The sequence below is a fragment of the Phasianus colchicus genome, chromosome 4 (assembly GCF_987193195.1).
Source record: "Phasianus colchicus chromosome 4, bPhaCol1.hap1.1, whole genome shotgun sequence".
Taxonomy (NCBI): domain Eukaryota; kingdom Metazoa; phylum Chordata; class Aves; order Galliformes; family Phasianidae; genus Phasianus; species Phasianus colchicus.
Genome location: NC_143439.1, coordinates 37,451,214 through 37,476,938, shown reverse-complemented (window position 1 = coordinate 37,476,938; position 25,725 = coordinate 37,451,214). Strand labels below are relative to the sequence as shown.

The 25,725-nt window shown below is 38.1% G+C and overlaps 1 long non-coding RNA gene across 5 annotated transcripts in view; it reads left to right on the top strand.

The window, feature by feature from the left end:
- The window catches only part of LOC149918191 (uncharacterized), a 163,685-nt gene that overhangs the window by 36,135 nt on the left and 101,825 nt on the right, over nucleotides 1-25,725 (top strand). Inside the window, exon 1 of one of the 5 annotated variants that reach the window (XR_016466089.1) lies at nucleotides 19,898-19,950. The exons of the other annotated variants lie outside the window; for them this stretch is intronic. This is a non-coding gene — a long non-coding RNA (uncharacterized LOC149918191). Of the gene's footprint in view, nucleotides 1-19,897; nucleotides 19,951-25,725 lie in introns of those variants that run through there. 5 annotated transcript variants of the gene reach the window in all.

Sequence of the window (25,725 nt, the reverse complement as noted above, 5' to 3'; positions counted from 1 at the left end):
TCTGATGTGTCAGCCATACCTCGCTGCTTTGTATCATTGGCAAACTTGATGAGGGCTCTAATCCTTCATCCAGGTCACTGATGAAGATGTTGTACAGGACTGGACCCAGTACTGATCCCTGGGGAGCACTGCTAGGTACGGGCCTCCAAGAGACTCTGTGCCACTGACCATAAATGCTGAGCTCTGTCAGTCAGCCAGTTCTGATTCCACCACACAGCCCATTCATCTTTCTCGTGCTTCTTAAGTTAAGCTATGAGGATTCTACAGGAAATAGTGTCAAAAACCTTGCTGAAGTCAAAGTAGGCAACATCCACTGCTTTCCCCTCACCTACTCACCTAGTTGTGACAGCACAGAAAGCTACCAGATTGCTTGTGAAGGGAGCATATTTTCCCCACCATAGATGATTTCATAGATGAAATAACAACTTAGCCAGTTCAATCAAAACCTGTTATAGCTTGAGGTGGAGAGAAGACAGGGTAGTTGTGGTCATTTAAAAGTTCTTTTCATTTCAGTAGTGAGGGTAAAAATAGATCACTAATGTAAATCTCACAGGAATATTAAAATACTTTTTATTAGGTTTTCATTGAATGACAAATTAAAAAAAAAAATCAGTTTTAAAAATCTTCAATGTAATTTGGTTCAACTGAATGTCTTATACTCATGTTGTACCTTATCAAATTGTTTAATATGAAGATTTTTGAAATCTATAATGCTGAATACTTTTAGAAGATCAGTAGGTTTATGACTTCTCGGAATTCTTTTTTTTTAATAAGTGAGAATTAGCCGTATCCATATTTTTGTATAGCATAGCCCTATTTCTTTTCTAAACAGTGTGCTGATGAAACAGTTTACTTATAATGAAACAGCTCACTGCCATTCTGTAGAGAAAATAATACTGAATTTCATCTGCTTGTTACTGACTAGACTTTTTATCAAGAGTACTGTTAAAGTTCCACTTGTCTCATTAGACTTAAGTTGCCTTATTTGCTTTTATTTATTTTTAATAATTGGTAGAATGCTCTGGGAGTAAAAAGAGGAAACAAAAATGTGGCAAATCAAAACTTTTTCTTATTTTCTGCCCTTGAAACAGTACCTCAATTATCTGTAGTTCAATTATTCAGTATGGGTAATACCTAGAAGGGAGAAGCAACTTACCGTATCTTTATGGTCTTATTTATGTTGAGTATTTGCATAGGAAGCACTTAGAAAATCTGATCTGTGTGTTCAGATAAAGACTTTAAGTTAAATGTGTAAAACTGATGTGCTAATACTAAGTAAATAAGTAACTTTAAAAATTCTGATAATTCTTACTGAAATTTAAACTCACTACCTTAAAAATGTGAGTTTGCTGAACTAGATGGGGAAAAAAATAGTTTTATTATTCCTTCATCGCTAGCCTACTTGATAATTTTGCAGAGATCTGGGTCTTTGCTGGTTCTGCTGTTGTTCAGCCATTCACTGGAGGAAAAAGGGGAAATACTTCATGTTGAATAGGAACAAATCTTCTCAGAAAGAACTTACGGGTGTTCTTTAGGAGAGAGAGTTAAAGATGAGTGGTTTGGTTTTTTTTAACATCAACTCTGGTAGATACTAGAAGGGGATGTTATTAATGTGACTTATGATATTTTCTTTTGAATGTGGTATGATTCCCCTTTTGTTGAGGGGAGCATCTGTATGGTTTTCTAGTGCATGTGTAAAAGACAAACATTTCAATTATGTCTTTATGTAAATGGAAATAGACCTGAAAAACTCATTCAGTTGACTGCGTGCTTTGTCCAGCATTCTTGGGTCTTCTAAGTTAAAGACTGAATGCACTCAGGTTTACAGGCAAGGTTTGGGCAAGAGTTTCAGATTGCACGAAATGAAATAAAATGTACATCACTGTAATCAACACTAGTGTTATCAGGTTGCCTTGAGCTTTTGTACATGCATTCTTGAGAATCCTTGCTGTGGGAAGAGTAATTGTGCTACTTTGATGTTGTATGGGAACTGCTGAGTCATGGCCTGAACCTCTGATTAATCACCTGAAGCAATTCACCTGTGCTGCAGGAAGGGGTGGAGCCTGGCTCCACCTCTCCTAGACCCATTTAAGAGCTGACTACCAGTGGGGAAAGATCTCTCTCTCTTCAGAAGATCCATTCCACTGGTCTTTCCTGAGCAAGTCCACGGATAAGCATCCTATTTGTTCTCTTTGTTTCGCTGTGCCTAACTCTCTTGCTTATTTCATTATTATAACATCTTAATATTATTTGATTATATAATATTCCTTTATATAATTTTCATTGTTTATACACATGTCCACATGAAAACAGCTTGAGGCCAACAGAACTTTAAGAACTTAAGTACAATGTTGTTTTTCAGATAAAATTACTTTCCTACCACAGCTCATAGAATGCTGGGCACTTATTGAATTTGAATAATAAGGAAAAAGATCTAATGCTTTGTATGCAATAGTTTTAGGAGGGGGTACTTTATGCAAAGAGCCTAGAAGTAAGATGTCAATGCCCTTGCTTCCTTATTTCTACCATCGCCTAAGGGCTGAGTCTGGGAGAACTGTGGAAGGAAGATGCAATAAAAAGGTTCTTTAAATCTTTTCAAATACAATGTTTAATAGGTAGTTGTAGCTTCATATGACCAGAGTCACAATTACAGCTTTGAGGAAATCCTGGGAGAAATGCTGTGAATGTGTTCTTTATAAAGCATGCTGCTGACCTTTTGCTGACCGGATCATAGAATCACAGAATCGCCAAGATTGGAAAAGACCTTCAAGATCATCCAATCCAACCATCCACCTATCGCCAATAGTACTCACTAAACCATGTCCCTTAACACAAAATCCAAACGTTCCTTGAACGCCTCCAGGGTCGGTGACTCCACCACCTCCCTGGGCAGCCCATTCCAGTGTCCGACCACTCTTTCAGAAAAGTAGTATTTCCTAATGTCCAGCCTAAATCTTCCCTGGCGCAGCTTGAAGCCATTCCCTCTAGTGATATCACTAGTTATGTGAGAGAGGAGGCCAACCCCAGCTCACTACAACCTCCCTTCAGGTAGTTATGGAGAGCAATAAGGTCTCCTCTGAGCATCCTCTTCTCCAGACTAAACAATCCCAGCTCCTTCAGCTGCTCCTCATGAGGCCTGTGCTCCAGACCTGTCATTAGCTTTGTTGCCCTTCTCTGAACCCACTCCAGGGCCTCAGTGTCTTTCTTGCAGCGAGAGGCACAAAACTGGAAACAGTACTTGAGGTGCAGCCTCACCAGAGCTGAGTATGGGGGGACAATCACTTCCCTGTTTCTGCTGGCAACACTATTTTTGATGCACGCCAGGATGCCATTGGCCTTCTTAGCCACCCAGGCACACTGCTGGCTCATGTTCAGCTGAGCATCAATACTCCCAGGCTCATTTCCTTTATGCAGTCTTCTACGCCGCTCTGCCCCAAGCCTGTAGCGTTGCCTGGGGCTGTTGTGGCCAAAGTTCAGGACCCAGCATTTGGTCTTGTTGAAACTCATCCCATTGTCTTCAGCCCACTATCCAGCCTGTCCAGATCCCTCTATAGGGCCTCGCTACCCCCAGGCAGATCAAAACTTCCAGCTATTTCCATACTCCTTGCAAATACTAAAGGGTTTATTTTAGAAATGTTTTTGAATAATCTTAGCAATAGTAATGTTTGCTTGAAAAGCATGCAATATTTCAATTCTGCACATATTTGACTTCATGCAAGAACCCATCAGATACAGTTCCCTTTCAGAATTGTCTTCTGTCTGAACTGAAGTCTTGATCTATTCCGCTAACATTCCCTTTGCTATTAGTTCAAGCTCAAAATAACTAAAGCAAATTACTCCGCCTCTGCTCTTGTCTTCTGAGGGATACTGTCTCTTGTTTCCTCCTCTTGTGAGCTGTTTGTCATTCAGGTGTGTATAACCTCAGTTGTCAACTATTCTTATATTGCTTTAACTTAGTCTGTGCAGGTACCTTTAACCATTACAGATTCTTTCTGCAAACTGTCTTTAAGATGTGCGCTCTGCTCTATTGCTCCCTGAGCAGACTTTCAAAATGTAATGTCCCTATTTTTGTTACAAATTCATGTATGACTGGAAAATACTGCCAGATTGTTTACTGCTGCTGCCTTTGACCGTTTTTACCTTCTCTTTATATTCCCTTACAGGCTCCCAATTTTCTTTCACATCAAATACTTTAACTTCACCTTGAGAGGACCTTGTTTCGCTTTGCACATTTTGTGTAGTAATCTATCCATGTGTTGAATTTTGCCCAAGTCCATCTCTTCAGCTAACCACTGCTGCTTTTTTTCCTCTGTTTCCCTCATATTATATAGGACTAAATTGCCAGAAACATCTGTAAGCTTCATTCTTTAAACATTCTAAGTTCTATGAATTCTGACAGTGTCTCCTCTGTATACATATCCACTGTTCATTGTGATGATCTGTGTCACTTTATTTTTCAGTACAGCTCTAGTTTGTCTCTACTGATCAGTTCTACCTGGTCTTGCTTTTCAGTAATGACTTTTCTGTAATTAATTTATAATTTGTATTTGGCTTTTGAGGTGCTAATGAAATTTGATTTTAGATATTTTTGGGGGGTATGTAGAAATGCTTTGAAATCTGGGGCCTTCTGCTCATCTCTTGTCAGTTTCCAGCCTTATATTTTAAATGTTGGCTGTTCAAAGTGATAAATCCACTGCCTTCCCATAATAAAAAAAAAAATGATGCTTCCAAACTTATTCTGTACATTGTTTGAAGACAAGTCTTGAGCAATTCACAAACACTTTGAAAAGGGGATTAAGTTAATAGTTCATAATTCATTGTTAGCGTTCATTCAGAATAACCTCAGTAGTTTAAGGACAGAATTCCGTCCAGATACTTGAACTTCTCTTAAATAGGGAAATGTTAGCCAAGTATTTCAATACTTATGCAGAATGCGGGAGTTATTTCAGTGATTTTTACATTGTAGGTATTTACTCACAGATATAATCTTCCTTGAGATTCTAGCACTGGTTTAAATAAGATGAGTAGAATGCACCACAGGGTAGAACTACTGTGATTCATAAATGCTTTTCTCTATTGTTTAAATACAGATGAAAAAAGTTTCCAGTGTATTTAAATGTTCAAAAAAATGTGCTTTGCTCTGCTAATGTGCATTGCTAGCAAGATGTGACTCTATGGATTTTTAAAATAAAACAATCTACAGAAGTTGATAGTTGCTTCAAATGTTTTGAGACAATCTAGGCTATGCTGCCTTAATTTCATCTTTTATTTTTACTACTTGTTTTTATCCTTTTTTTTTTTTTTGAATTGCTTATCCGTTGTTGAGTTTTGTCCTTCGGGTTATAAACAAGGACAACATTCTCTCAAATTTTTATCCCTAGTCTCCAATTCTAGCCTTAATTTTATTACTCTTCAGCTTTTATGGACTGTTTCAGTGGCTTAAGTGATCTTTGTACATAAAGGTAGTCAAACGCTCTAATTTCCTGTGGGACGAAAAAGATGGATGCTGTATTATTGTCATGTCTAGTGGACAGCATGTTCAGAGTATTATGCATGATTAAATATAGAGGTGCACAGAAGCTGCATAAAACAAACTCTAAAGACAAATAGTCAAATGAATCTTTATTGAATATATCTGTTCTTGAATTAAAAGTCTCCTGGTAGAACTGAGGAAAAGCAGAAACAAAACAAATTACCAGTACGTAAATCTGCTTTGCTATGGTTTGCACAATCATTATGCTGGACAGCATCCCTGCTTAGCCTAAGCAGCAGGTGTTTGCTATTTTGTCTGCTGGAGTCCCAGTGCTCTGGTTACCTACTGGGTGTTCTAGCTCTGTTTTCACTGGAAGCATGTAAAGTTATGAGGGGAAATGAATACCTGCATCTCAGCAGGGAAAACAATTCTAACCTTGCAGTTTGCACACAGCTATTGTCGCCTACATTGTGTGACATATGCTGGAGAGGTTAAAATAAGAAGTTGTAGTGCTATGAATATGCAAGCTGCTTTGGAGATCTTACCTCGTGTATGTTATTTATCCTGCAGCACATGCTTTAACAACCCCTATCCTAATTTTTGATTCTAGCTTTTTCAAATCCATTTTTTTAACAGTAGGGTGTTAAATATTTTCTTCTGATATTTTATGATAGCAATGATAACTTTGCTTCTGCTATTTTTGCTTTTTTTTTCTTCCCAGAATATAATCTTAAAAAGCATCAAGAATTTTAATTCAAATTAGCAACTTATTTTTCTATAACAGAAAAGTTGAAGATGAACTAAAACTAGAGCTTCCCAAAATATTTTAATCACCCTTATGGTATGCTGATGGGGTGGAAGAAATGCTACTTTCTAATTTAAAATAAATCCAACTTCTGCCTAATGTGTATGGTCGGCAATTTGCAATTATGATCTTCATGATGAGATTCTTCCATGAAATGAGAGGTGTATTATAATTTAAATAGAGTTGTAGATCTGGATGATTTTAATTTGTGACCCAGGGGTCAGTAGTTATTGGGTGTAATAACCCTGTGGTAATGTGACTCTTCAAGGCACATTTGTATAATGAGAAATCATAACTCGTTATAGGAAGTATGATGATATGTTTTTCCTTTGCTATTCAGTTATGCAGATCTACTAGTCTCCATTTTATATGCTTAAAACTCCAGTTAACATGTTTTTGCTATAAAAATCTATGAAGCTGTTAGCAGCTTATGATTTACTGAAGTTCACATACTCTGTCAGTTTTCAGTAGGGAGCTATATTCCATTGCTTATTCTTTTCTGGAAGTTATGTCTGTGTTGTCAGTTGCATTGCTAAAAGCTGTGGCTCTGGTGTAGACCAGATTTGATTTTGCCATTGTTCCTGTGACTTGTATCACTAGATGTTTAAAAGCACATATGAAATTCCAGCCTTGTTTTGAGGTTTTGGACTGGGTCTAATTCATAGATGTTGCCTTTGAGTATAACTTTCTTCATTCCTTGATAAGGAATGTCCTACTATCCTGTAGCTTATATCACTTTGATGAAATAAATAGTATCTGCTGAAAAAATAATCAGTCTACTTTATTAGATTTAATAGTGGAGCTGGAAATAATTATAAAATCAAAAGTTCAAATTACAAGATGCCTTAGCAGATGACATGCATCTGATGAGTTGAGAATAAATGTTCAAAATGGGCAAAGGATACGTTTAGCCAAGCCTGTGTTTTGTAATTTTGAGGACATGTTTGTGGAGTCGGGTTTTATAGTAATTTTAGTTCTCTCTTTATCTTAATACATCAAAGATATCAGTATCAACAATCTTTCACAGTAATGCAGAAATTCCTGAAAACTTCTGAAATTATACTTCTGGCTGCAGTCAACAGACATAGAAATAAAATAAAAATAATTCTCAATTGTGCAAAAGGAACTAGTTTCCCTCTGCAGGAAAAAAAAGCAACTTTAGTGAGAGTATGCTTTTTAAAAAGTCAGATACTCTTCGAGTTTATCTTCTCTGATAAAAGCAATCCTAATGCTTCCTGTTCATAATCAAGCCTTTCACATCTTCTAATCTCATTGATTTTTTTTTTTTTTTTTTACTCTTGGTAAAGATATACTGGTGATTTGCTGTTCATTAAAACTGTATTTATTACATATATTAATGTAACAGGACTTGTGGGGGAAAAAACCACAAGTGCCATACAAATAAAGAAAAAAAATGCAATGAATTTCCCTGTAAGTTTTTTTAATGCTGAAACAATTCAAACAATTAGATATTGTATGTTCAGATGTTTGCAGATGGGGTAGGATAATGCTCTAATGACATTCTAAAACTAACTTCTATTTGTTTAACTTTCAGCCTGTCACTCAAATCTGAATTCACGTTGGATGTTCAGTTCATGTGCTATTTGCTTCTCAAATACCTGAAGTCTTGCACTGGCTTTTACCCAGAACTATCCCAGTAGAGATAAGCTACTTTTCTACATTTCCACAAGTTTGAAATATTGCTGATCTGGGTGCCGGATGCACAACATGTTCTGCCTGTGTTTTACTTTTAATTTGTTGGCTGCACTAATGATAGCATCTTGTACAGAACATAAATGGAAATTACTTTATTGAAACATGACTTTTCCAAGAAATATCTATCAAATATTTTTATTGCTTTTCTAAAAGCCAAGCTGGAGTTCAAGTTTTGTCGTGCAAAGTAATGAGTCTCTGTGAGTAGATTAAACCTGGAACAAGTTAGATATTTTAAAGCAGATAGAATTTGATTCTTACTACGTTCACAAATAATGGATGATCAGCAGTGACTTGTATTAAAACAAAAAAAGAGCATAAAGCCCAGTGTGAGTTAATTACTCTTCAAGTCACAGAAGGTGCATCATTCTTTCAACAGTTTTTTAATGTGGGATATTGTTTTAACCTTGCTGAGTGGGGCAGTACCCTGTACACTCCACAGTACCCTGTACATTTTTTGGATTAGTAATGGAGCACATCTGTCTGAAGTGGCAACTGCACCAATAGGATTATTGTAATAATGATGCAGAGGAAAGACAACAACAACATTGTAATCAAAGAAAAGACACTTCAATGACTAATTTTGTTTCAATGCAGGAAAATAAATGGTATTTAATTTACAACAAACTATTTTTTATCAAGGTACTCAAAGTTTTACAAACATGTAAATTGAACTGAAATTTGAACGCTTCACCTTTTCTACATAATTTTATTTAAATATATTCTAAGATCTCAGATTTCAGCAGGCTAATGCTTATCTTATGCTAACTTCATATGTAGTTTCCTTGCCTAAAATTAAAGCACCACAAAAGCACTTGTTTCTATTAGCCGATGTTATATGGGTTTGGGCCCACTGCTCCAAATGTTCATTCTGGCTGTGAAACAATGCATACCAATGTACCCGTTTGCCTGCCAGTGTCTTGAGGTTCTGTTCTGGGTGATAGCAGGTGCATGTCTCCATGCTGAGGTGTCACATCTTTTGTCTTGTCTCAGTTAGATATGTTTGAATAGAAATGCAGACTATACTTCTCTTTCATACAGCAGATGAGAACTGCTGTGTCAAGTTTCTTCATTTCTGTAATCCAGAAAATAAGCTTTTGTTCAGCCTTTGCCCGCAACTCTTTTTCTCTAAACAAGAGAGCTTTGTGTCTTGGATGTAAATGCTCAGCGTGGCATGGCATGAATACCCATACAGTGCAGTTCTCCTTCTCACTGAAGAGGTTTTTAAAGACACGGTTGCCTACATCTTCCTCCCAAGGCCAAGCAACCACAAAACATCAACATCTCATCATTGCAAAAATGTATAAGATGCACAGAGAATAACAATGCTTGAGTAATTTCTGAGATAGTGGTGCAGTGCATGGGCAGCAAGCCATCAGGGTATTTGTACATAGCTGTACGTAGAGTCTGCCTGTTCCCCTGAGACTTCAAGTCACTGTTGTCAGGCAGCAATGTGGTGATTAGCTTCGCTTTGATTGTGACAGAGCTCTAAATCAGTGCTTCCTGTGCTTCTGTTGCTCCTCATGCTTTTGTTAATTCCTTTGGGAGCCTTGAGTTGATGTCATTTCTTGTCTTCTGTGTCTGTCTGTTCAGGAGACAGTTTTGTAGGGCTGCAACTGTCATGGTAACAATCTTCACAAACAGTCTTGGTGTCATAAGGACAAAGATGACAAATGTTTTGGTTTTTTTTCTGAAGTACTGGCAGCTTCATGAATGCACTCTGGATTTCACACTGAGGATCTTCTTGTCTTTCATCAAGTCTCTTTTGCCTCTCCTGCAGGTAGGATTTAAGTCTGGTTCACGCTTAGTGCAAAGGTTGTGTGTGTGTGCTATTCCTGGCCTGTCTGTGTTAAAGCCTTATCTTGTGATAGGGCCCTCTTGAGCTGTTTTTTTTAATACTTGATCATGTTTATGAGTGCTAGAGTATCTCTCACTGACTTCATTTAAAGGAGATTGAGATGCATTTAATGCCAAATTTTCTTAGGGTCTTCTAGCAGCTGTATTCAATTACTAACTCTTGTCCACTTCAATATATGTAAGATTCCTGTGACCATAGGCTCACTTTTGTCACCTTACCTTTACAACAAAACCGTCTCTTTCAGACTTATTTTAGATGACATGTCTTTGTGTTACTGACAGTTATTTTCCACTAAAAATAATGAAAAATTAGGGAACATCACAGTCGATCTATTTTTTTTAAGGAAAAATGTGTACCTTTCTTAATGTAGTGTTCTATACAGAGAACAAAATGTGGTTTATACATCAAAGATGCTACAGTGCAGTACAAAAGGGGCAAAGATTCACAAGGAGTGAAGTACTATTAGATGGGAAATGAGTTCAGCAGGTCATCTGATTATCTTCGGGCTCAGTGAGCACCATCACAAAAAAAATTAAGTGTGATTTTAAGGAACTACACAGTCCTGCAGAAATTTTTAATGAGGTTCAATTATAGAGCCTGCAGTGCAGGACTCAGGAGGAACACAAAATTTTGGAGAACAAGGAAATGATCTCAGAAGCTGCTTATGCTACAGGTATCAGAGTTGCCCTCTACAATTGCAAAACGTCTCTGTGTATGTGGAAAAGGAAAGATCTGATGGATAGAAGATGGGAGTGGAGATTTGAGATTCAAACTTCAGAATAAGTATTATGCCACATACAGCATAATAAGACTTCGGAAACAAACCTTAATGTCATAGGTGATAGAAAGTTCCAGAAAATTGACTTTTCTCTGTTACTGCCAGCATGATCAGATATTTCTTTCTGTCATAACACAGTTGAGATTTTACATCTTGGATGCTTCTTTCCAGTGTCTAAATTCTGAAACTTTTGTCTCAAATATCCTTTTTTTCAGATCTTCCTGTAGCTAAACCTTAAACAATTTTTTAGCATTCTCACAACATGGTTACATCAATTTATTCTTATAGCTTGGAGAAATTAGAAGTCTTCAAACTGCATTAGCTTCAGACTTAAATGGGGGGGAAAAAAGTCAAAAGATGTGCTACACATCTGTTTTAAGCTATGGCCTAAGTATTTTGAGTACTCCAGCAGCACATCAGAGCTACTTTGATGGATTGGATTGTTGAAAAGAAAGGCAAAACCAGTGCAGATAACCTGTGTAATTTCGTATGACCTAATATTATGCATCTTCATGTGTCTTTGTGCGTGTCACTCTTAGACAAGAAATTGCAATGGAGCTGTATTATTTATACTATAAACATACAAAGGGGTTATTTGAAGAAACCAGTCTAACAGTCTGGTCTTTCATAGCTTCATTGCTTTTCCTGAAGACCTTACTTGTTTCAGTCTTCAATGGCTTTCTATATCCTTTTTACTAGTTTACTTTCATCGTGTCTGAAATATCTGGGAATGGACCTCTGTCTTTCAGTGAACATTCTTGAGAGCTTCAGTGTCCAAGAAGTTTTTCATAGAAGTACAGCATGGTTAGACTGCAGAAGATACTCATAAAGCCATGGTATTTCTCTGATTTAAAAACAAACAAAAAAACCCAACAAAGGTAGTGCTTGAATGCATGCTTGCAGTGGAGAAAGCCTTAAAAAAAGTAGTTTTGTGGAAAATTCTACTTATACCAATTAGTAAGCCAAGGAAGGAAAGAATAATCTGATCATAAAATCTAAATCGGATGAAGCCCTATCTTCATATTTTAATTCAACATATTCTTAGCAAGAATAAACAGAATGAATAAACAATACACTTCAATAGGAGGGAAAGGAGTCCTACCTCTTCAACAACAGATATGAAAACAGTAACATAAAGCTGGCATGCAATAAGTCTGTACAGTTTTGTTCTTGAAGCTTTTATCTGAGAGAACTCTGAACTGTATTGCTTGATTTCCATCTGGATTAAATAAAAAAGATATAGAAAAATATAGAAAAAGCTTGTAGAAACTATTAGAAAATAGAAAGTTCTTCAAGTAGACACAATTTGATAAAATCTTTTCAGAGTTTCACATTGAAAGGTATGATAATGGTTTTGTTGAAAGACTTTGAATAATCATATAGGGAGTGCTAGCTTCCCACAGCACAGTCTTGTGGAAAAAGATTTTTCCACTGAGTTGTGCTACAGGTGATTAAAATGGCTTACCAGCATTTCAGTCCAACGGTATTGAACAGGTATATTTGAAGCAATTCAGAAGGTTTAAATATAGATTTCTCAAAACTGCCATACTCTACTGTGCTAGAAAATAGTTTAGCTATTCATTCAAACTTCATTCTTTCAAATCTTCTCCTATTCTATATCAGGAAAACAAAAGCTTCTATTAATTTAATTCTCTTAAAAGAGCTGAGAACAGTAGATGGTAAATGATTTAAAATAATTATTTATGCAGTTTGAGAGAGAAGTAGAATTAAACAGCTTAAACTTGGATTTTGTGTACTCATTTTCTATGAATGTGATGTTATCTCTAATTCTGAAGGGCTTTAGAAACGGCATTGTTAGCTTGGGATGTGGAGGGATTTTTGTGGCAGGTAATTTTATAGCTACTGGGGTATTTGTTAGTCTTAGAGCAGTAGTAAGAGGTCAAGGAGATCCAGCTTCTCCTGTGCAGGCAGAGCTCTGACATTGTGCTCCTGCTTTGAGGAAACTTAAAACTGAGTGCATGATCTCAAGTGTTTGTTTTTGTTTGTTTTAATCCACATCATTACCTTGTTCAGTAACGCATTGCTCCTTTTACATGTGCATATTAGAGAAGTATAGAGCAAACACAAAACCTAAATCTGAGTCAAACTGCAGTTTATTTTGGGAATTAAGTATTGTTGTATTCTTTCTCTGAAGACAAACCATGGAAAGAATGAAACAGGTGAAAAGATGCACTAAAAATATATGCTGACTCGTGCTTCCTGTTATCACAAAACAAAACAAAAAAACCAACCAACAAACAAAAAAACAACCCTAAAAAAACCTTTAAGTTTGAAAGGGTAATGGAAAATGGAACAACTTTGTCTCTTCCTAATTCTTTTTTTAGAAAGGTTGAAAAGATTCTGCAGTTCACTACTCTGTGGCAGCTATTTCCCAGCCCTAGCAGAAGACCAGATGTGTCTGGTTCCGATTGCTCTTTAGCTATGTCTCTTCTGCTTTTTTTTTTTTTTGACTTTTAGTGCTCTTAAAGCTGAACTGTGTGTTAAGATGCTTCCAGTGATAGCAAAATAAATTGTTTCTGAGAAATGGTTACAAATCTAACGGTAGAGTTCAGATTTTATGCCACTGTCTCCAAACTTACTTGTGATGTAGCTTAGCTAATAAAAGTTGTGATGTGAAAGTACTGGACAGCATTTGCTTAAGCAAAATCTGAGGTCCAATCAAATAAGACTTTCCTCTTTCAGATATTATTCTTTTGTTTGTCACCAAAAGAAATAGCAAACATTTAGTCTTTCAGAAATATGTTAAACATCCTTTTAGAAAATAATAAGTTTTCTTTCCTCTCTAAAGTCAGCTTTGGCTGTCTGAAGTAGGGCAGGAGGCAATGAAGTGGCCCTACATCATCTTCTCTTGTGCAGCAGGTGACTGGGCAGGCTGCCTTGGTGCAGGCTGCCCTATAGCAGTAGTGTGCTAGGGGCTGACGTGGTGCTATTGCTGGTCTGTGCCACTCTTGGAAGTGGTTGTTATTTTTCCTTTGAAGTTAAATGGTCACAAGATGAAACAGAAATAAACCTGGAAGAAAAAAAAAAAATGGTTTTAATGAATCACTATTAAAATATTTTCAGTCACTTATACTTAAGTTTATACAATGATTTTCACTCATGCAAATTTATAACACAATAGTTATGTAGAAATTGCTGTCAACTAGAAAGTAAAGAATAGCTTACTAAGAAAGCTAACAAAGCAGTAGAATTCAATAACAAGCAGTTTATTGAAACCAAATACTGTAATATCTGTGGGAGGTATGTTGTAAAAAGGCTTTTTTTTCTTTACTAGAGAGGGGCAAAACATCCAGCTGTATCAAGATTGAAGCTGTAACTCACTTAATATAATTGGCCATGGGGGATGATGAATGTATTTATCTTCAGTTTCCTTCATCTTAAAAAGTGTAGTTTGCAGTCCTTGAAATGTATATGAATGTACTGAATATCCACTTGCTGCATGGATAAAACTACTCTGAAGCAGTATCTATGTATCTGGGCATCCCAAAATAAGCTTTCTTGTAGTTAAAATATTTTTTTTATTCTGGGGAAAACAGTTAATAACAGGGCTTTGTGGTTCCTATGGGATTCTGTGTGCTATCTCAAATGCACGCCTGGAAGGGTTGACACCACGATTGCAACAGCTCACTTCAGTCTACACTGAAAACAGCAAACTTCCCCTGCCTCCCTTCCAGTTACCATGAAGTGTTAATTCCATGACTTGCCAGGATTGTAGCAGACAGAGCAATGGGCACTTCTCTGTGGTAGAGGCTCTTGCGAGGGCAAAACTGCAATCTCCCTTATGTTACACTGATCTGTCAAGACTTCTACTAAACTCTTTTCAAACATAAACAAGAAGCATCTTGCTGCAGCTAAGGACAAGCAAAGTAATTGTTGGTTGATAAGACATATGGTACTCCTCAATCTGGAGACAGCTGACACTTAAAAAGGAATCCAGGTTGTTCTGGGAAAAGATGATAAAGCTAGGGAGATGCTAAGGTTTAGCTTAGGTGTTATTGAACCACAGGTAAAAACTTTCAATTTCACTGGTTCTTTAGTGAAAGCAGATAAATAAGGTTTGTTTTAGTAATGGTACTCTAATGAATAAATACACAAGCACCACAGATATATGTGCATTTAAATACACACATCTTTGAATTACTTTCATAGCATCTCATATTTAATGCTAACTGCCTTGGAATGTTTTATGTTTTTAATTTGTGCTTGTCTTTTGAGAATGAATCGCAAGATATTAGCGTGACAGTTTCTCATTTTTCAATAATGATGGTGGTATTTGTGACCATCAAGCTAATATACTATTAAAGCATGCCATTCATGGCTAACATGCTCACAATACCACAGTGGCATTGAGAGAACAAACATCTGTGTCTCCTAAATACCCAGAATGGTAAAGAAAGGATCATACTGTACTATGGTCTTTTTTTGTTTCCGGGGACTCTAAAATTGTCTCTGTGGACCTAAAGACAATCAAGACATGATCTTTCAAGACAAATATCAAGCCCTTTTAGTGATCATTCTGCACCATTGCTGCACTGATTGGGAATGCCATTATGTCCTTAATATTCAAAAGCAGAGGATGAAGGGGAAAGAAGAAGAGGGAAAAAGGTTAGTAGGAGTAGGGTAGATTTAAACCTAACACTTAAAAAAGCCCGTAATCTTCTATTATGAAAAAATCATATAAGTGGATGCAAGGAGGACACTTGAAAAGAGTTAATAATGCCTGTTGGTAATTACTGCTTAGCTGCACTTCCCATTAAGACCTGCCAATGGGAATCACTGGGCTGATTATTCTGTCTCTGCTACTAGAGCTTTACTACAGGACTCCTGTTCTCTGGGCAGTTGTCACTAAAGGTCCACTGATTTGCCTGTTGTCCTGTCAAGAACAGCTCTTCACACAAAAATAAGTGGAGCAGATAATCTGGGAAAGACTGCATGATAGCAGTATTCAACAGTGGAGACTTGTTGGTTTTGCTGGTTTGTTATTTGTTTTTGGCAAAATCTGTAGAAAGCTAGAATAAATTCTATACAGATGTCCCTAAACTGAAATATCTAGTGAATGTGAATTTTGGGAATCAAAGAAACATAATGCCACATATGGAGGAAAAACTATTATTGTCAACAAGTTGATATTATTATCTGACTCCTGTCAGATGGAAGCTGTCTTTTTTAGGTATGTTGTTGTATGAATTCCTGCTTGAATATTTGCTGTGTTTCTAAAGATCAGGAAACCTAAGTTACTTCAGTTTTATGCATGTTTCTTTTCTCCTTTGCCAGTTTCTAGTTTAAAATGCATGCTGTGCATGTGACAGCTTGTTGCTGGTTTCTGTGAGTCACATAGCAATTCCATTTCTGAATCTTTCTATGGTTTCTGAAGGCTTCTTAAACTAGCAAACAAAGTAATTGTTGGTTTCCCTACCACATAGCAAAACATGTCATAAATCTTTATCTTCTATGTTCATATGCAAGGATAGACAGCTGAGAATAGCAGTTTGCTTTATTTTTTGCAGATGGAATAATGTCAATACTTAAAGTATTAAAAAGTTCTTATGATTATTGTTGGCTTTCCATGACGTAAACTTGATTTTTAAAGCAGAGATTAAAAAAAAACAAAAACTGAACATTTAGGAGGAAATTAAAATTGTTTCACAAAGTTGTACATGCACACGTGAACTGTTCTTAAAAATTGTTTGCTAAAACTCCATTAACTTTTGGCTATTGACCAGTAGACTTTGATCTCTAACATGTCCAAATCTACTAGAATACAGTATTTAAGAATTAGATTACTCAGCAGCTTACTATAAGTTACAATATTCTTTAGTAGGCTGAAAATCAAATAGACTTGAACAATATCACCCATGTCACAGACTTTGTATATCAGAAACAACCTGTCTGGGGGTTGGGTCTTGATGGGATGAATCACAGAATGGCCAGTGTTGGAAGGGACCCCAAGGATCATGAATCTCCAACCCCCCTGCCACATGCAGGGCCACCAACCTCCCCATTTAATACTAGACCAGGCTGCCCAGGGTCCCATCCAATCTGGCTTTGAATATCTCCAGGGATAGGGCATTCATAACCTCTCTGGGCAGCCTGTTCCGGTACCTCACCACTCTTTCTGTAAAGAATTTCCCCTGACATCCAACCTAAATCTCCCCTCCCTTAACTTAAAACCATTTCCCCTTGTCCTGCAGTTATCAACCCTTTCAAAGCTTTCAAAGAGTTGATTCCCCTCCTGTTTAGATATTGAAATGCTGCAATGAGGTCACCCCGCAGCCTTCTTTTCTCCAGGCTGACCAAGCCCAGCTCCCTCAGCCTGTCTTCATAGGGGAGGTGCTCCAGTCCCCTGATCATCTTTGTGGCCCTCCTCTGGACCCTCTCCAACAGCTCCCTGTCTTTTTTGTACTGGGGGCTCCACACTTGGACGCAGTACTCCAGATGGGGCCTCACAAGAGCAGAGTAGAGGGGGACAATCACCTCCCTGTCCCTGCTGGCCACCCCTCTTTTGATGGAGCCCAGGATCCCATTTGCCTTCTGAGCCGCAAGGGCACACTGCTGGCTCATATTAAGTTTTTCATCTATCAAGACTCCCAGGTCCTTTTCTGTAGGGCTGCTCTCAAGGACCGCTCCTTCCAGTCTGTAGGGATGCCTGGGATTCCTCCGGCCCAAGCGCAAAACTCTGCTTTGCCCTCATCAGGTTCACCCAGGCCCACCTTTCTAGTCTGTTAAGGTCCCTCTGAATGACATCCCTTCCTTCAGCCGTGTCGACCGCACCACTCAGCTTGGTGTTGTCAGCAAACTTGCAGAGGGTGCACTTGATTCCATCACTGATGTCATTGATAAAGATGTTAAAGAGCACTGGTCCCAAGACAGACCCTGGGGGGATGCCGCTCATTACCAGCCTCCACCTGGACATAGAACCATTGATGACCACCCTCTGTCTGCGACCTTTCAACCAGTTTCTTATCCATCGAGTGGTCCACCCATCAAATCCACATACCTCCAATTTGGAGATAAGGATGTGGTGGGGGACCATGTCAAAGGCCTTGCTCAAGTCCAGGTAAATGACATTGGTCGCCTTTCCCTTGTCCACCGTTGCTGTAACTCCATCATAAAAGGCCACCAGATTGGTGAAGCATGACCTTCCTCTGGTCATGAAGCCGTGCTGCCTGTCATGGATCACACACCCATTCCTCATCTGATCAAGCATGTTATCCAGGATGATCTGTTCCATGATCTTCCCAGGCACAGAGGTGAGACTCACCGGCCTGTAGTTCCCGGGGTCCTCCTTGCTCCCTTTCTTGTAAATGGGAGTGATGTGACCCTTCTTCCAGTCAGCCGGACCACACCTGACAGCCACAACTTTTCAAATATGATGGAGAGCGGCTCGGCAACCACCTCAGCCAGCTCCTTCAGAACCCTGGGATGCACGCCATCCGGCCCCATAGACTTGTACACATTCAGTCTCATGAGGCGGTCTCGGACCTTCTGTCCTCACAGCAGGGGGGATTTACTACCCCAGTTTCCACCCAGAGGTGTAGGGATGCAGGGCTCAGGGACGTGAGAAATACTGGAATCCTGTCCGCCAGTGAAGACCGAGGCAAAGAACTCATTCGGTGTCTCAGCCTTCTCTCCATCCGCTGAAGCCAGTTTTCCTTATACATTTACCAAAGGAGGTACACTCGCTTTGGCTGTAGAAAGTCTTCCTATTGTTTTTCATGTCCCTCGCCAAGTTCAGTTCTGCCTGCGCCTTGGCTTTCCTGATCCCAGAAACTAGCCTATTTACTCTTGGAAAGAGTGAATATGAGGTAAAAAGTAAGGTGTGATTATTTATGTTTTTTAAGCTAAAACATATATTTTATCATCCCTGCTCTATTATTTCCATTGTACTTAGTGAGTTCTGGTTTAGTGGGCAGTACTGATGTTGTACTAGATGATCTGAGGTCTTTTCTAACTTTAATGATTCTATGTAGAATAACCTCAGATGTTAAAGATGAATATTTCTGTTTCTCTTCCTTGGTTTGGAAACTTTACCTGGGTTTCCAAACACTAGCTGTTGGGTTTTTTTTCCTTCAAAAATTTAAAGTTTAAAATAGTCTGCAGGCTAAAATGTACATTGTGTGACAACTTTGAAATTATTTTGTTTGTTCCTTCCTTAGCAAGCCTATTTTGCTTGAATTATGTTCTTAGCGTTACCTGAGAACACTTGCAGAAGTTTGCTTTTTTTCTCTTAACTGAGAGCAACTCGATATTTCTTGGCTGTTCTTCCGTTTGAACAATCTAAAGGCTATGACTTCAATTCCAACAACTAAATTGCATAGCAATAATCTTTTATAGGCATTTTTCTGAACTTCACATTCTCTTGATTTTAATACCTTGTGCAATTTCTCAGTTTTACATAATTCCCCTCTTCATGTTTGAATTTCCCCAGCTTTTTCTGCAGTTAACTTTGTTCTCACTTTGTGTTGCTGTCATTGCTAGTAACTTAATTTTTAAATTCATATAGATATGTTGCTATCTACGCAGTCCTATGTTATGACAGTAGCCTATCTACTCTTTGCCTCCATTAAGGATGTTTGCTGTGAGAGGTTCAGTGTGACCTTCAGTGGAAATATTTTGTACCTGGCCTTACCGTCAGGTCAGAGGGAAATATTTGAAGTAGCTTTGTCTGTTCCCTAAAAATAAATAAAATTCTGGAGTGTATTGGTCTGGATGCAGGTACATCTTTTCGATCATTTTTTAATATAAAACTTCTCTGTATTTATGGGATGATAAGCATAATTTCACAGCATCCTATCAAATACTGCTCCATCTCATGATATATGCTCTTTTACCTAAAGACTATTGAAAATATAGTGTGATGTATTGAAGGATCAGCATTTATTTGTATTTTTATATACACCTACTTAGATATGTGAGGCAAAGATATTCTGTTTTCCTTTCCTTTCATAAGATACTCCCAAATACTCTTCTTAATTCTTTCATTGATGAGTATTATTGTAGTATAATGCCTTTTGGATTTAAAACAAAGAAGCAATGATTGATGAAATTTTAATGATGTTGCAGGGGAGTTGTTAGGTCACGGTTTGAACTGGTAATTGAGCACCTGGTGAATGGGTGTGGCTGGTGCAGGGAGCATGGGCAAATTGTTTTCACCTGTGCTCCCCAGGTGACCACAAGGGGTGAACCAAGGATGGAGCCACATTGGGCTCATATAAGGGCTGGTCACTGAAGAGATTATTTCTTTGATGTAGGCTGCTTCTTGAGGAAGAGTGCTGCGTAGTCAGAGATCTTCACCAATTGAGGTGAGTTCAAATCATTTTTCTGTATAATCTACCTGTGAATACTTTGACTGGTATTGCCAAGAGTCTGTCAGAAGTAATTGCGCTTCTTCATAAGCAGGATCATCCTTGCTTTGTCTGTTCCGTTATTATATATTAGATTAACCCACAGACTAGTGTTCCTAATGAACACTGATGCTTTGAGGGCTTTTGTTCTTTCAAATATGAACTTGGATGCAAATAGTTTAGGTGTTTTATTGTTGCATGATAAAGGGCAAGGCAGTTTTTGCAACTCTGGAAATAACTGTGAAATACTTAGATAATCCTATGCTTAGAAAGGAGAAAATCCAAGAATAATTTCAAAATGCAGTCATGGCTGACTATATTCTGAATGTAGCTTGCTCATGTTTTTGGCTTATTAAGGACTGATGTCAATGTTAGGAAAACCATCATCCTGCTGTATGTTCCACACAGGTGAAAATGCACAAGAAATGACTTGTGTTAGGCATTCCTTCTGCTCATGTCCTGTTTTATTTACCTAAAAGTGCTGAGTGTAGAGCAGTGTAACACAAGTGTAGAATTTCCAGAGAAGCAGAGTGGTTTTAATTTGGGTTATTTTCCTGTTCTAACTTGAAATGTTTGAGATAGATTCACATTAGGAAATGTAACTTTATTGTAAGGGTCTGCTAGCACTTAAGCTATTGCTAGGTGTGCACTAAGTGGCCAGAGGGTGCGTCTAATTACATACTGTCATACAAGTGATCTTAGGAGCAGTTTGTTCTACTAGTTATTATCTTCAGGGCTGTTCAGAGCAATTTCCAAAGGCCTCAGGAAAAGCTTGAGTTAAATACTGTCTCTCGGGAGAAAATTCAGTAGTATTTCAAAAGGATTTTCCATAGTCTTTTAGATACATTGTTTTTACATTGAGACCTGAAACAGGAAACCATAAGGTGCAACTGTTGTAGAATAAAGTGTGGAAAATAATTTATGTTGGACAGCTGGGTTTGGGGCTAACTCATCTACATTCTTTTGGAGATCACTTGCTCTTAGGCTAAACTTTTTCTATCTACCTACTGTACATAAAGACTTTTCTGCAGAGGAGGAAGTATACCACATAGAGTAAATTTTCTGAAAATTCTTAAATTTGAGCACTTTTCAAGCTTCTTAACACTGAAACTTCTTTTAGAATCATAGTGTTTTATATCAGTATTTCCCCAAAGAAGCAGTAGAAGGGAAAATTGTCTCAGCCTACTGGAATTTCCTGATCAGATGCTTTTTACAAATGTTCTGGGGACGAGAGAACTTTTACCATCTTCCCACTGAAGTTCTCAGCTTGGCAGGCTTGGATTGCTCTGCTATCTGAAAGTCTATTGTCAAATTGTGTTCAGTTAAACAGGGACAGTGTCAGCAGAAGAGCAGGTCAGAATGTCTCTTTCACATTTTGTCTGCAGAGTGATAGGTGAACTGAAATTTCAGAGGAATAAAAACAAATGGACATTTCACAGTGATGTGGATGGATGTCTGCATGCTTCTGTACTGGAGGCAGAAAGGGATGGGAGTCTGTAGGGAGGAAGAAAATACCTCTTTTGCCTTTTTGTTCATAGTAACTTAACATGGCATACGCCTGGAGAGCGAGACCAGTGCTGTTTCTGCAGGTTATGTGTGGGGAGAAAATAAAGATTCTGAAAGGAAGATAATTCTGGGTGATTGGATGACATGACTACAGAAAGTGGTGAGCCTTGGAAACCTATTGGGAAAGACCTTAACACACTGATAGGCTTCCCAAAGAAGCTGTTCTGAAGCTGGCTTTTAAGGTCTTTGTTCTGAACTTGTGCATCTATAGTTTGGGCCTATTTCACTGCGATAAGTTTGCTTGTACTTCTCGTTCTGGAGAGTTTGTTGCACTGAAACAAAAACATGTTATTTAAAATTGTATATGGTGGTGTTTCAAGTATCTGTCAGTATTTCATCTGACTTCTGCCTGCACTTTCTTCCCAATAACAGGCACCTAGCTTTCTCATGTAGGAGAAGCAGTCACTTTTAAATGGTTCTTGGATCATCCATCCATTAGTAATGTTTCTCTAAAGACTGCACAGAATCTAGGGAGACTATTTCTCAGAGGAGTTCTAAATCTCTGCAAACAGTTGGTAGTGAAAGAAGCTTCAGAGGCTTGTTTTGATTAATTTGAAGAGAGAGAAAGAAATGTTATGACCATTCAGCAACGTACTCCAGGACATTTCCTGCAGCGTTGCAATTTATATTTTGTTACTGACTGGGGAGGGTAGCAATATATTTCAATGCAAGTCAATCTTAGAGTCAGTGAGGAACAGGCATTTATAAATTTACCAAAAAAAGCAACCATACAAGCATTATGGAACTTTTCCATGGTTGCTGTGTGATTATAGTAGAGGCTTACATTAATACACATTGATATTTTGAAAGGTATTGCCAATTTGCTCTAAAGTGACATTAACCATTTTTCACTTCAGAAATGGGATCTCTAGGACATGAAACATGCTGAAAAATCTTCACAGATAAATCTCCAGATGATCTGTGTCTAAAGAAGGTTGGCCAGCAGGCCAAGGGAAGTGATTGTCCACCCTCTGCCTTCATTTGCAGTACTGTGTACAGGTCTGGAGCCCCCAGCTCAAGAAGGACATAAAGCTATAAGTGCAGGTCCAGAGGAGGCCCATGAAGATCAGAGGACTGCATCACCTCTCATATGAAAATAGGTTGAGGAAGTTAGGCTTATTTTAGCTTCAGAAAGAGAAGGCTCTGAAGAGACCTCATTACAGCCCTCCAGTATTTGAAGGGACATCAGAAACATCTGGGAGCTTCTTAGGAGAACTTGTTTGATGCAGAAGTGCAAGCTTCTCTTTGCTCAGTATAGGAAAAGGAGACACTGGAAGGGGCTACTTTAATCATGAGTATTTCAACTGTGTGTTGTATTGCATATCAGGAAAAGATGTATGGCTGAAGTCTTCAAGCATTGTGCTGGGACCAGGTACTTGAGAGATCTACTTTGCTCAGTGTTTGTTCCAACAGTCTCAGAACTGTATAACAGTAGTCTCAAACGTACAGTTTTCTAGTCAAGCTTTACAATAACAGCAGAGAATAAATGACATTGTATAAAACAATTTAGAATATTTACAAGCGCTACCTGAGCTCTCTGACAACATCCAGTCCCTGGAACAGCTCAGTCTCCCTCACGTTATCGATGCATTGCTGTAAGGCATTGCGTTCCTCCCAGCTCTCAAACATATGCTGTGGGACTTGTCTGTGTGATCCAGCTGTGCCTGTGCAAGGCTTGTTTGAGGCCCTTTTTAGCATGCCTTTGGGCCTTCCACTTGCAAGCAGGAGGAACTGTTTTCTACTTCTCCATATGCTTGTATCTTACTGAAGTGCAAATGGACCCTTCTGGGTACCACAGGTATTTGTAATAAGAAAATCGTATTACAGATAGCCATGATGCTGTCACCCTGAGGAACTAACAGTACATTAATGCCTCTTGTGTTTGCTTTTTGTGTTTGTCTCATTGTATCTGGAACAAATAACATACTTTCAGCAAGTATGCTTGCTCTGATTTCCCTGCTAAATGCAGAATATGCAGTTTTTACAAAACTTGTTCTTCACTAGTGCTACGCTAATATTAGTGCTAAATACAAATCAGCTTTTTCAATTATTTCCTTAATATCTGGAGACTTTGGAGCTGACTGGTTACATTGTTTGGCTATTTCATCTGCTAATACAGATATTTTTAGATATCTCTTATGTTAAATGTAGCTGTCATAGACAGCTACTCCTACCTGCTTGGTAAGTTTTATGTGAATTTTTTTTTTTTTCTCGACAATCAGTCTTCAGCAATCAGTAGAAATTGTCTTTTTTTTTTAAATATGAGCACTACATGGCATAAAAGTAGTTACACCATCATATTGAATGCATAGAAAAAGCATCATATTGTACTTGGGACTTGAGAGCTCTCCTTGGCATTGATTTCAGGACTGGAACTGTTATTCTGGCTACCTTTTGCTTGAGCTAGTCCTCTGAAATTCATTTGTCTGAGGCAAGCCAGTATACTTGCATGTTTTTTTTTTTTAATGATTTGTAAGCTTTGAATTTTATCCTTCTCCCCCTACACTTCCCTAACAGATAAGCTTAGCCTGTAAACCTGGAGACCATTTTTCTGCTGTGGCTGTATTGCCCGTTACTTTGATTAGGACTTGTTTTGAGATATGAAGTGCTTTCTTTTTGTCCAGAGATTTTCACTGTGATGTCTGAGATAACTCTGGTGAAGTGATAAAACCTACAGCATACTTTTAACTCTATTTTGTCCTTACACTAGCCTTGTCTTGGCTTTTGCCTGTTTTAATGGTCCATCAGGAGCTAAATGCTGTTATTTCATTTACTGTCGATCTATAAAGGTAGCACACTGTCTGCACGTTTTGAATTCTTGGCTGTGCCCATTAAGCTTTGTTGTAGGTCAGGTGCATTCTGTTGCCTTGATGGTAGTGAATTTCAGATCTTCTAATCATTTGAGAATTGCTTAAATTCCAGTCTCCGTTCTGATTTAGTTTTTATTCTTATCATGTTACCCTTGCTTTTGTGTATTCTTTTATCTTTCATATTTCAAATGCACTATTTTTAGGTCAAATGCAGGATTTATCAGTTTTCATTTATATTAAAATTTAGTAACTTAATGTGCATTTAGCCTTCATATGAGCAGTAAAACAACTTCTGATCTCTGCAGGGCTGTGCATTTTCCTTCATAAGAAATAATCTGTCTGTGGACCATTAGACAACAAAATGTAAGATTTCTCTCTGTGTCCAGGTCCTTTCTCTTTGATCTCTGATTGGACTTGGGGGAAAAGATTTATTTGGAAAGAGCATTTAAACCTACTTCTGCCTGTTAATTTTGGACAAGCTACAAAGAAGTAGATGAATATGAAGATGTTGGGTAATGTATTGTTTTCCAGGATAAGATGTTTAATAGGAATGAAGTACTAAAGGAGAGCCTCAATCTTCCATGTATATCTAAAAAAGACTTATTTGTATCTAAGAACCAGTTGTATGGAAACTGCTGAGTCACAGCCTGACCCACTGATTGAACACCTGGGGAAAGGACCTGGTCAGCTCTGGGAGCACAGGTGAAGGCAATTCAACTGTGTGACCAAAAGGGGTGGAGCCTGGCTGCACCTCTCTTAGACCTCATTTAAGGGCTGACTGATACTAGGGAAGGATTTCTTTCTAGAGATCCCTGCTTTGTGAGTTTACCCCTGTGAGCCTAGATCTTCAGAGATGGGTGAGCAGTCCTTTTATCCTTCTTTATAACACCTTTCTGTTTTATTAGTCCCCTTGTTATTACACCTCTTATATCACCATTCCATCGTGTTGATCTTTCTGGTTGTTACACCAGTCTGAAGGGGAAAGACTTAAAGGTATTACCTTAGAAGTAGGAGGTTCAGAGTACCTTGTGTTCTAATTCCGTGAATGCTTCCTACACAGCACTGAACAGACCACTTCAGTACAGTTGAGTAAAAGTAATAAACTGAAGTGATATGGAAACATTTGTTTTTCTCCAGACACCTAAATAGCTGCCTTTTTCACTGTTTGTAAAAATAAAAATATCTACAAATGAGTTATACACTTTAGGGGGTTACAATCTTTCATGGCATATTTCTCAAAAAATACTGTAATCAAAAGGCTGAGCAATAGATGTTTTAATTTATTTTTTCCTGTTCTTGTTGAAGCCACAAGAGAATAAAAGATCAATTCAACAGAAGGCTAGGTAGGTAAGGAGGA